Raw genomic sequence first — 10,652 nt, 5'->3', positions numbered from 1 at the left:
GCACAGAAGACAATGACAGGGAACATAGTAGCTGCCCTATAAACATGAAGAAAGTTCCTTTAGGACTTGAGTTCAGGCAGTTAATACACATAGAAATATTTATAAATAGTGCAAAGTTGGTGATAATTTTGGTGAAACTAAATTGTAATGTTTTCTCAAGATGTTATTTTGTAGTCTGCTTTGTTGTCTACATCTGATGGAGCTTTTGGAAACAGCAAAGAAAAGAGAATATATAATTTTTAAATAAAAACTAAAACTGCCTAATTAGTGTCAAGTGATCATCTAGTAATTTTTGACATTCCATTACATTGAGGAAGTATTCACTTATGATGTTTATATGACATATATTATGATATAAACAAGTTTTTCTCAAAAGTAGTTGAAGCTATGTCATCACAAGCATCAAAAGCATGGAACAGAAACAGTATCTATAAAGAAGAATGCAATTCTCATTACAGGAAATTTTTTCTCTCTTCTTTAATAACTTTAAATTTTATTTTTGGCCTGCTGGGTCTTCACTGTGCCCTGGCTTTTCTCTCCTTGCGGCGAGCAGGGGCTATAAATTCTGTACATAAAATACATAAACGTGGCTGGTGTTTGGTTGGAGACTGGCATTCTGAATCTCCTTGTTTGGGTCAGTCCAGATCCCTCAATGTCTTTTTTCCTTTCGGCTGTGCTGAGCCTTTCACTGCAGTAGAGAAAGCTGCACGTGGGCTTTCTCTAGTTGCAGCAAGCAGGAACGACTCTAATTGCTGTGCTGGCTTCTCACTGCTATAGCTACTCTTGTTGCAGAGCACAAGCTTTAGAGCACAGGCTCAGTACTTGTGTTGCTCGGGCTTAGTTCCCCCAAGGCACGTGGTATCCTCCCAGACCAGGGATCAAACCTGTGTCGCATGCACTAGCAGGTGGATTCCTTATCACTGGACCACCAGGGAAGTGTCAGTGAGTGGCTTTCAACTGAGCAAATCCCAGTATCTTTCAGCCAGGGTCCTCCTGTGTCTTTTAACCGTTAATACCCTACGAAGTAAAATTTGGGGTCATCACTCCATAACTGAGAGATCTGAAAACCAGCAGAGACTCCCCTAAACTTACCTGGACTTCCTGAGGAGGACGATGGGCCCGAGAGGCTGTTCCTGATTTACCAAGGCTACTATGTCGGAAGCTCAGATGGTACCTGGTTTGCTCCAGCCTGCATTCCCCTCAGGGTGCATTTTTGTTGGGCTGCTGCAGTGACTAATAAGCTTGATCTTTGAAGAAGTGGAATGTCAACATATTTTTCTCCTTCTAGGTGTTACTGTGAGGTGTTACTAAGAGCTGTGTGTTTCACATTCCAGCTTGTCATCCCTGCACAAAGCCAGTTCTTGTTTACTTAAACTGCTTAAATTAATTGTAATTGCAGGAATATTTCTGGGTCCAGCCACCACCCCCCATCAATCCCCACCCACCCCTACCCACCCCCAGCCCGGCCACCACACCAGGTTTCAGTTCCCATACTGAACTGCTTCAGCCTCATCAGCAGGAATCCTGTTAAGAGGAAACCTTACTCTCCAGCTCAATTATCCCAGAGAATTTTAAGTTTTTACTTTAAAACTGTTACAGTTATGAACAATCAGTTATGCAACACAAGACGGGAAGGACCCTCATGTACTTCTAAACCCTGACAAGATACCTGGGAGCCAAAAGGAAGAACACAGCAGGTGTCCTCTTGGCCAGGCTCTGACAGATCGCTGGGCCCCTCACAGGCCCAGGCGCATGCGTGTGCCCTACGCGCCACCCTTCGCTGTGGCATTCTTCTGACACCAATGGCTGAGGAGTGTCCCGTCCTCACTTCGATGCAAGCGGTTCTACAGCCAGTTCCCGAAGCTGAGACTTGGTAGGTGTGGTCGACCATTGGAAATGTCAGGTACTTGTTTTTGTTTTTGCTGTTAAGCTGCGCCTGTGGGGTCCCCTCTCCTACCTATCTGTAGTCTCCAGTCACTTCACACCTCCCTATTCCCTGACCCCTTCCTCTAGCCCAAATAAGTTCAGCCATTGCTGTGAGAGGCCCAGGGTCTGATTTCCTCTCGATGTAAGATCCTCAGTTAACAGATACAGTGCATGAAATACGTAGTAATTTATAAAGAAAAAGTCATTTTAATTATGACGTGGCACCTGATAATTTTATAAGTATCAAATCACGTGTTCAGGAACTAGTTTAGAATTTCAGCTTGGGGACTGGTGCTTGAGCTGAAGTTCTTTCTCGAGTGATAGGGAGGTGTGTTATTGTCCTTTACTGTTTTATATGAGCATGGTATTAAATTGACTACAAAGACTTCATTTTAGGAGATTATTTTCAGGGATGCTGGTTACTTGTATGAGCATTAGAATCAAAGAGAAATATAAAATGGTCGCAGTGCTCAGTCAGAGCTCTTTGAGATCCCCAGGGACTGTAGCCTGCCAGGCTCCTATGTCTGTGGGATTTCTCAGGAAAGAATACTGGAGTAGGTCAGTGTTAAGTCGCTCAGTCCTGTTGGACTCTTGGCAACCCTGTGGACTGCACCAGGCAGGGTTCCCTGCCCTTCACCATCTCTGGAACTTGCTCAAACACCTGTCCATCGAGTCTGTGATGACATCCAACCATCCCATCCTCTTTTCCGCCTGCCTTCCATCTTTCCCAGCATCACGGTCTTTTCCAGTGAGTCGGCTCTTCACATCAGATAGCCAAAGTATTGGAGCTTCAGATTCAGCATCAGTCCTTCCAGGGAATATTCACTGTTGATTTCCTTTAGGATTTCTTATGGAAAAATGAGAATCCAGAGTCACAAAGCACACCTCGGAGGACACTCAAGACAGTGGAGTACAGTTTATTACCCCAGCAAGTCCCAGGGGAATCAGTTCCAAACAAGGACCCCGACATTTTCAAGAGACTCGGTTTTATACCCCTCACTAAGTGAGTGTTTACATGTTCGCAACCTTTTTTGATGTATATGATTTAGTTTTACAACATATAGGTGTAGGGAGAACTAACAATTAAGGTTAAAGGGGAACAGTGATTATACTTCAAGGGGGATATCTTCATTGTTAATCTAACCAGAGCAGCCTGACCTTAACTCCAGTCTTTGTCATCTGTGGGGAGAGAGGTCTCCAAGGAGACCTGGTTTTACTTTAAGGATGGGCATTCTTGGGCAAAGTTCAGGCCCAGTTCAGCTGCTGTCTTAAGATGGGTGACAGGCCTCAAGATGGAGTTCTTCCTGCCCTCCTCAAAGCAGCCCCAAGAGATTGATGGTCCTAGACGACTTGCCTTGCTGTACAAGGGACTCTCGAGAGTCTTCTTCAGCACCACAGTCCGAAAACATGGATTCTTCTATGTTCAGCCTTCTTTATGGACCAACATTCAAAACTCAAAACTTTGATTCTAATTTTTATATCATAGGCTCTTCAGATAAAACATTCAGTTGCTTCAGCACTGCATAAGAACATGATAAAATTTTTATTTTCTAGTGTTCCCCTTACATAATTGTTGAAATGGAGATGATCTGTAATGTATACATAATATTTAAGTCGTGAATAATGTTGACAATGCCATTTATCATGTTTTAAAAGTAGTCCACAAAAATGTCTTCTTACCTGTTTACACCTCTCATACAGAGGGTTACCATATGCAGCTGTTTTTGGTTAGATGCCACATCCAAAGACTCAATGGCAGTATGTTTTGTGACAGGTTAAAGCAAAATCAAACAAAAAACCCGTGAATTTAATTTGAAACTGTATATGATATTACATACTTGCTTGGAATTTGATATTTGGAGAGAAGAAAACAGTGGACCCTTCGTATCGGCATATCGATGGATTCAATCGAAGCATGGAAAATATTTGTGGGAAAAATTCCATGATATTCCAAAAAGCACAACTTGAATTTGCCACTCATCTCAACTATTTCCATCGCACTTAGATTATATCTGAGCTTCCCTGGTGGCTCAGGCAGTAAAGAATGTGCCTGCATTGCAGAAGACATGGTTTGATCCATAGGTCAGGAAGCTCCCCTGGAGAAGGAAATAGGCACCCACTGCAGTATTCTTGCCTGGAGAATTCCCGGGACAGAAGAGCCTGGTGGACAGAGGAGTCCGACTCCATGGAGTCGCAAAGAGTCGGACACGATTGAGCGACTAACGTTACATTATTTTGAGTATAGGGACCTTTGTTGTCAGTGTGATGCCTTTGCTTTTTGTTTTGTTTTATTTATTTATTTATTTTAATTTTATTTTTTACTTTATTTTACTTTACAATACCGTGTTGGTTTTGCCAAACATTGACATGAATCCACCATGGGTGTATACGAGCTCCCAATCCTGAATCCCCCTCCCACCCCATATCATCTCTCTGGATCATCCCCGTTCACCAGCCCCAAGCATCCTGTATCCTGCATCGAACATAGGCTGGCGCTTCATTTCTTACATGACAGTATACATGTTTCAATGCCATTCTCCCAAATCATCCCACGCTCTCCCTCTCCCTCAGAGTCCAAAAGTCCGTTCTATACATCTGTGTCTCTTTTGCTGTCTCGCATACAGGGTCATCATTACCGTCTTTCTAAATTCCATATATATGTGTCAGTATACTGTATTGGTGTTTTCCTTTCTGGCTTACTTCTCTCTGTATAATCGGCTCTAGTTTCATCCATCTCATTAGAACTGATTCAAATGTATTCTTTTTAATGGCTAAGTAATACTCCACTGTGTATATGTACCACAACTTTCTTATCCATTTATCTGCTGATGGACATCTAACTTCCCTTCCAGGAAGCAGACGTCTTTAAATTTCCTGCAGTCACCTTCCTCAGAGATTGCACTATTGAATAGTTCGGCCCCGCCTGCCTCACCTTCCCAAGGTGCAGGGCAGACCCGGCTTCCCTGCACGACCCGCACCCTGACAGCTTGTCTTCCTTTAGGCCGCTTCCCCAGGCCACCCTCGCCGTTTCACTGCCAGCCCGCGCAGTTTCCCACATCTGGAAGCGGAGAGCCGGCGGTGCAGCTGTGAGTTTCTCTCTTTCTTAGTCACACGTGCCGCTCTCACTCGGCTTCCCTCAATACCCCGGGTCTGAGGGTCTCTGCTGACTCTAAATCCCCGCACCCACCCCACCAACCCCAGCAAATTCAGACATCTCCGTGAGCGGTGAAGGGGCGCCTTCCTTTTGGTTTAAAGTCTGCACTGAAGCCGATTCCTGTTTGGAACTTGGAAACGCTGCATTTCGCACCTCCTTCCATTTTAAAACCATTTACTGTCCCCTCTGCACTTCCTGCAGCGCATAAAATTATCTTCCACGAGGTGAGTATTTACGCTCTGCGGTCCTCAGCCTCGCTTTCTTGGCCCCTGGAGGCCATGTCCTCTCCCAGGTCCTGGGATTCTGGGGAGCGCGCCCGCTCCTGAGACCCACTCCCTCTCAGCGCCCATGTCTCCTCGGGCCTTGTCTTCGTAATGACCTTACCCCTGATCCTGTGTCGGGGTGAGTGACCTGGGCCAGCCACTTGACTCCCGTGGTTCTTCCCTGCCAAATTCCACCAGCTGGAATTTGGCTCTTGCAGGTGGAGGGCTTCTTATTCAGCCGCTATTCCCGTAAATAGTGGGGGTGGGGTGGGGTGGGGTGGGGTGTGGTGAGGTGTCATTAGAAGCAAAGACATCGACTTCGAGAGAAATAAAAAACTGAAAAAAGCCTGAGGAAGAATCGATGACGAGAATTGGTGAGGAACTTGCGAAGAGACGGCAGCATGAAAGAGAGGAAGTCTTGAAGGTTGCGGGTAGGCAAGGACAGAAGTTTAGAGAAAAGCAGGATCTCCGGAGAGTTAAAGTGAGCAAAATAAGAAGGTGTTCAGTCCGAGTCTTGGCGACCCCTGTATCTCTGAGAGTTTGCTCAAATTCGTGTTCATTGAGTCCAGGGATGCTATCAAACCGTCTGATCCTCTGCCGACCCCTTCTATAGCCTTTAAGTAGGCTGTAAATCAGGGGTCCCAAGGAGGGCGACAGTGGAGAGGCGGTTCACACACACAGCCCGCAAAGGGCAAACAAGAGTTGGAACCTTGGCTTACAGAGCCATATCCTGCTGGGAGAGAAAGGGGACTTCTAGTGATTGGGCTTCCCTCGTGGCTCAGCCAGTAAAGAATCCGCTGGCAATGCGGGAGACCTGGGTTCGATCCCTGGGTTGGGAAGATCCCCTGGAGAAGGGAACAGCTACCCACTCCAGTATTCTGACTTGGAGAATTCCACGGGCTACCTCCATGGGGTCGCAAGAGTCATCAGGACTGAGCGACTTTCACTCATATCCAGTAATTGGAGGAGCTGAGAAAGCAAGCAAGGTGAAAGGAAGCATAGCCACTTGGGAGTGCCAGAGACTTGGAAGGAAGGGAGGGTGGAGATGGAGGAAGAAAGGAAGAAATTCATGGGAGATTTAGGATCCTCAAGGAGGTTGGATTAGAAGCATTTTACAGGGAACAGATGGCAGCGAGAGGCCGGATGGGAGTCAGGGAAGAAGCAGAGAGGAGGACAGCCGGAGAGCAGAGGGGAAGAGAAAGGGAGACGGAGAAAAGTAGGGAAGCAGATGAAGTAAATGAGGTGGAAACAAGTAGTGTGCAGGTGGGGGAGGGGACTGGATCCAGGAGAGTGCTGAATTGGTTGGATAAGGATTATGAAGTCGTGATGCATTGATTTTTGACTTACCTCATAGTTCAGTCGGTAAAGAATCTGCCTGCAATGCAGGAGACCCGAGTTCAGTTTCTGGGTGGGGAAGATCCTCTGGAGAAGGAAATGGCAACCGACTCCAGTATTCTTGCCTGGAGAATCCCATGGACAGAAGAGCCTTGCTGGCTACAGTCCATGGGATTGCAAGAGTCTGACATGACTTGGTGACAAAACCATCACACTGATTTTTGGCTTTAGGATCTAATAAATTTAAAACTTGTTTCTTTACATTATACAGATGAGAATTGCAAAACTTCTGTCTGTAAGGCTTGTGCCTTTTATAGTTATTTGTATTCAAAGATAACATCCATGTGCAGAACTGACTCTTACTACATGGTGCCTTTTCCAGTAACATTAAATATGTTCTTTGTGATCATTTTCCTTTTTTGCTTTCTACTTTCTTTACATTTCATTCTTTTTGTAGCTTGGGATAGATCATTCAATACCGAAGTAAAGAATTATTCGCTTCTGAAATAAGATTTGTTGCCCTCCTGTAGTTAATTCAAGTCATTGTTTTCTAAGTATGCTGTGTTCTCAAAAGTTTTTTTTTTCACCTGACACCATAATTCTTCAGTGGAAAAATTTTTAACAAGTTGATTCACATAGGCTTGTTTCATGTTTATTTGAGGCCCATTTGCTGTTTCTTCTTGATGTTATATGTTCAAAGCATTTTTCTGGTAAGTAGTAAAGAGATGTAGACTGTCTTGATGAGTACTTAGGAAGAATGTCAGTGATCTTTCTTATTAAGAGTCACGACCTAATTTAAGCAGTTGGTCTGATACTCCATTTTCCTCTCTTTTATGTGATCTGGTAACTAGTGAGCAATGAGGTGATCTGATGATGTTTCCCTCAGGTCCAGCATCTGAGCAACAGTGACCGCTGAAATGATTGGCCAAATTGGGTGTGTGACTGTGTGTGGCAGTTCTTCTTGGAAGGAGAGCCCAGTTGTTACTAGAATTTGAAATGGGTCCCAGTTTTGCAAAATGAAAAAGGACAACAGTAGGATGGAGGCGGGAACATATGCTTAGAGTGAGATAGATAATCAGCAGATGTCTTCTATGAATAAGGGTCAGTCTGCAGGGAGGCCTCCCACCCTGACTGGCTTCCCCGTGTCCTCAGGGCAGCATCCTGACTCCTCAGGTGGCTCCACAGCCCTTTGTCACCCTCAGGTCACTGCCAGTGTCTCCAGCCTCATCCTGGGAGCTGACCCCGTTCTCATGGTCAGTCTGTCCTGGTCACATTCACTTAGTCCTTATTCATAGACACCAAAACCTTCTCTGTCTGGGATCTTAGTTTCTATGCCTGCCTTTCGTCATTAATCACCATAGCCCTTGCTCTTTCTGTTCCTTCAGGTCTAGGCCAGTGAGGTCTCCCCATTTCCTTCTCATATTCTCTGTTACATTAACCAGGTTTCCTGCCTCTATATTAATCACCTTCATCAGAAATGCCCTTGTCCTTTGACTGTTTGGAGTCTTTCCTCTTTTCCCTCCATTGAAGGATGCACCGTGTTCCTCTTCCTCCCTAGATGCTCACAGCATCTCACTCTGGGGGTGAGGACTGGGAATGTGGGTTGGGCTGAAGAATTCTCAGGGGAGACACAGGGGCCAAGGTAGGTGATGATGGTTTCTGTATCTGTTCTGGACATTTCAACTCTAATTGATCCTTACCCTATGTGGACACTTAATCACTGAAAAGCAAAAAGATATGGGGAGTCCTAATGAGCCCAACAGATCTAGTGTCTTGAGGTGTCCCGGTGTTTTAGTCTGCTGTGTCACTGCTCACTGCAGCCCCCAGGTCTTCTAAGCTCTGTCCACCCAGGGACTGGTTGCCATCTTAGACAGCAGCTCTGCCTTCCAGCAGTTTATCTGCTCAGATCAGGGGATGCTGAGTTTACTGTGGTTAGAGTGGCCAGAAGGTTTGGAATCCAAGGGGATATGAGGGAGTCCCCCCTGTCCTTAAAGATCAGGGATATCTTCCAGTTAGCTCTCACTGGGGAGAACAGGGATCAGTGAGACTAGGGTCTCTCTATCTTTGTTAATTCTTCACTGAGCTCAATCCAACCAAATCTCAAGGGCCTGTAAAATTTTCCCAAGTTGCTGGCAGGATTTCCCAGGAGGGCCAGCTCCTTGGTCTCTGTACTGAGTGCTCCTTGGTCTCTGTACTGAGTGCCAAGTATCCTTGGATTTGCAGCTTGTGCGCAACTCTGTTGCGATCCTCATGCCCTTGCTCTCTGCTGTTTAGCCCTCTTGTTCAAACATGCATGAAGAGGTAGAAAACTGGGGGAAAGTGAAGGGGAGCTTGTCAGAGTCTCCAGGAAGGCTGTGGCAGCAAGAGTAGGTCTCTGGATGAACCCAGTGAATGGGTGTGTGTGTGTGTGTGTGTGTGAGAGAGAGAGAGAGAGAAAGAGGGAGACATTCATCCTTGTGGGATCACGGGGTGTATGGAACTGTTGACAAAGGTGGTCTCAGTTCTACCTGGAGGACCTGGATGTGGGCTCATGGCCAATTGTGGGCTGTGTGGAATGGTAGGCATGCCATAGTGTCTTAGCTCAGTTTCCCTGGGACACAGATGCTGTGACTGAGGGTTGCATGACTGGGTTTTGTTGGGAAACACATGATCACACCTGTGGAGGAAGTAAGAAAGTGGAAGTGGGTTGAGGACTGTTACCCTGCACTGTGTTAGAATCAAGACCTGAGCTGAGCCCACAGGGAGGTCTGGGTGCAAGAGGAGGGCACAGTTCTCGCAGAGAAGGGGGTTGGGATCCAGGAGGTGCCCCACAGCACCCCCTACACACAGTGGATTCTGTGGGGTCTTTAGGGAGGGCAAGAATCAGACCCAGGAATAACTGTTGTTAAAATTCCAGAGATCACTTTGCGGATTACCTATAGTTTTTCTGTTAGTTTGAGTTGCTAATGAAGATTTCAGATGGAAGGTAAAAAAAGAGAAGTTGGCGTGTTCCTTGGAAGATGGTGAAGCTGCACTGGGGCGTGTGCATCAGCCTACACATCTGTCTTGTGTTATTAGATTTGGGTGATGACAGTTTGGGGCTGCTGGGGTCACTGTGACTGATACGATGTCTTGAGTCTGGTTGGTGTTTGGGCGTCTTCGTGTATATTATTCCATCATTAACGCAGGAGTTGTTAAGGCTTGGAACCTTCTGGGGATTGCATAGCAGGATGGGTGGATTATTAGTAGGTCTCTGGGGAGTGTGTTGGCCCAGATGCAGGTTTGGAAGTTTCTTTCAGCCTTAGAGGGTAATGGTTGGGCCTCAGCTTTGATAGCAGAAGTTTTGTATGATGCAGTGAAGGCTTGCTCTTAGAATCCGAGGATTATCAGCTCCACAGCCACCTGTAGTACAGAGGCTTATTCTGGAGATGACGCAGCTGCTACTTGTTGCTGCCAGCCCAGTGGATTCCTCTACTGTTCTCATCGGTCTTTACAGATCTCGGGCGTCTGCCATGTACACGCACAGTACAGTTAATGGTTGTAAACGGTTGAAGGCAATGCAAATGGTACATGGAAAACAGTACAGAGTTACTCAAAGACTAAAAATAGAACATACATAGGATCGTGCAATCTCACTTCTAATTATGTAGCTAAGAAAAGCAAAATTTTAAAAACTGTTTATGTATTTGGCTTCACCGGTGTCCTTCAGGATCTTTGGTTTCAGTGCACTGAAATTCTAGTGTGGTGCTCGGGCTTAGTCGCTCCGCGGCCTGTGGGGTCTTAGTTCCCCCACCGGCGATTGGATCCACATCCCCCACAGAGCTAGGCAGGTTCTTTACCACTGGACCACCAGGGAAGTCCTGTGCAAAAATCAGTATTTTGAAGGAGTAACCTGCACTCCCGCAACCCATACTGTATGATTCACAACAGCCATGTGTTGTAGAAACAACCTGAAAGTCTGTTCTCAACTGAGTGGATGATGAAACCGTGATGTG

At 45.9% G+C, this 10,652-nt stretch overlaps 1 protein-coding gene across 2 annotated transcripts in view; it reads left to right on the top strand.

The window, feature by feature from the left end:
- LOC120872006 (zinc finger protein 860-like) overlaps positions 1 to 10,652 on the top strand; it is a 147,095-nt gene that overhangs the window by 114,995 nt on the left and 21,448 nt on the right. Inside the window, exon 1 of one of the 2 annotated variants that reach the window (XM_040252146.1) lies at positions 1,750 to 1,873. The exons of the other annotated variant lie outside the window; for it this stretch is intronic. The gene's annotated coding sequence lies outside the window, so the exon portion shown is untranslated. Of the gene's footprint in view, positions 1 to 1,749; positions 1,874 to 10,652 lie in introns of those variants that run through there. 2 annotated transcript variants of the gene reach the window in all.

This window comes from Oryx dammah, unplaced genomic scaffold, assembly GCF_014754425.2.
Source record: "Oryx dammah isolate SB20612 unplaced genomic scaffold, SCBI_Odam_1.1 HiC_scaffold_13, whole genome shotgun sequence".
Taxonomy (NCBI): Eukaryota; Metazoa; Chordata; class Mammalia; order Artiodactyla; family Bovidae; genus Oryx; species Oryx dammah.
Note: the sequence above shows the minus strand (reverse complement) of the source record. Positions and strands in the feature narration are given on the sequence as shown.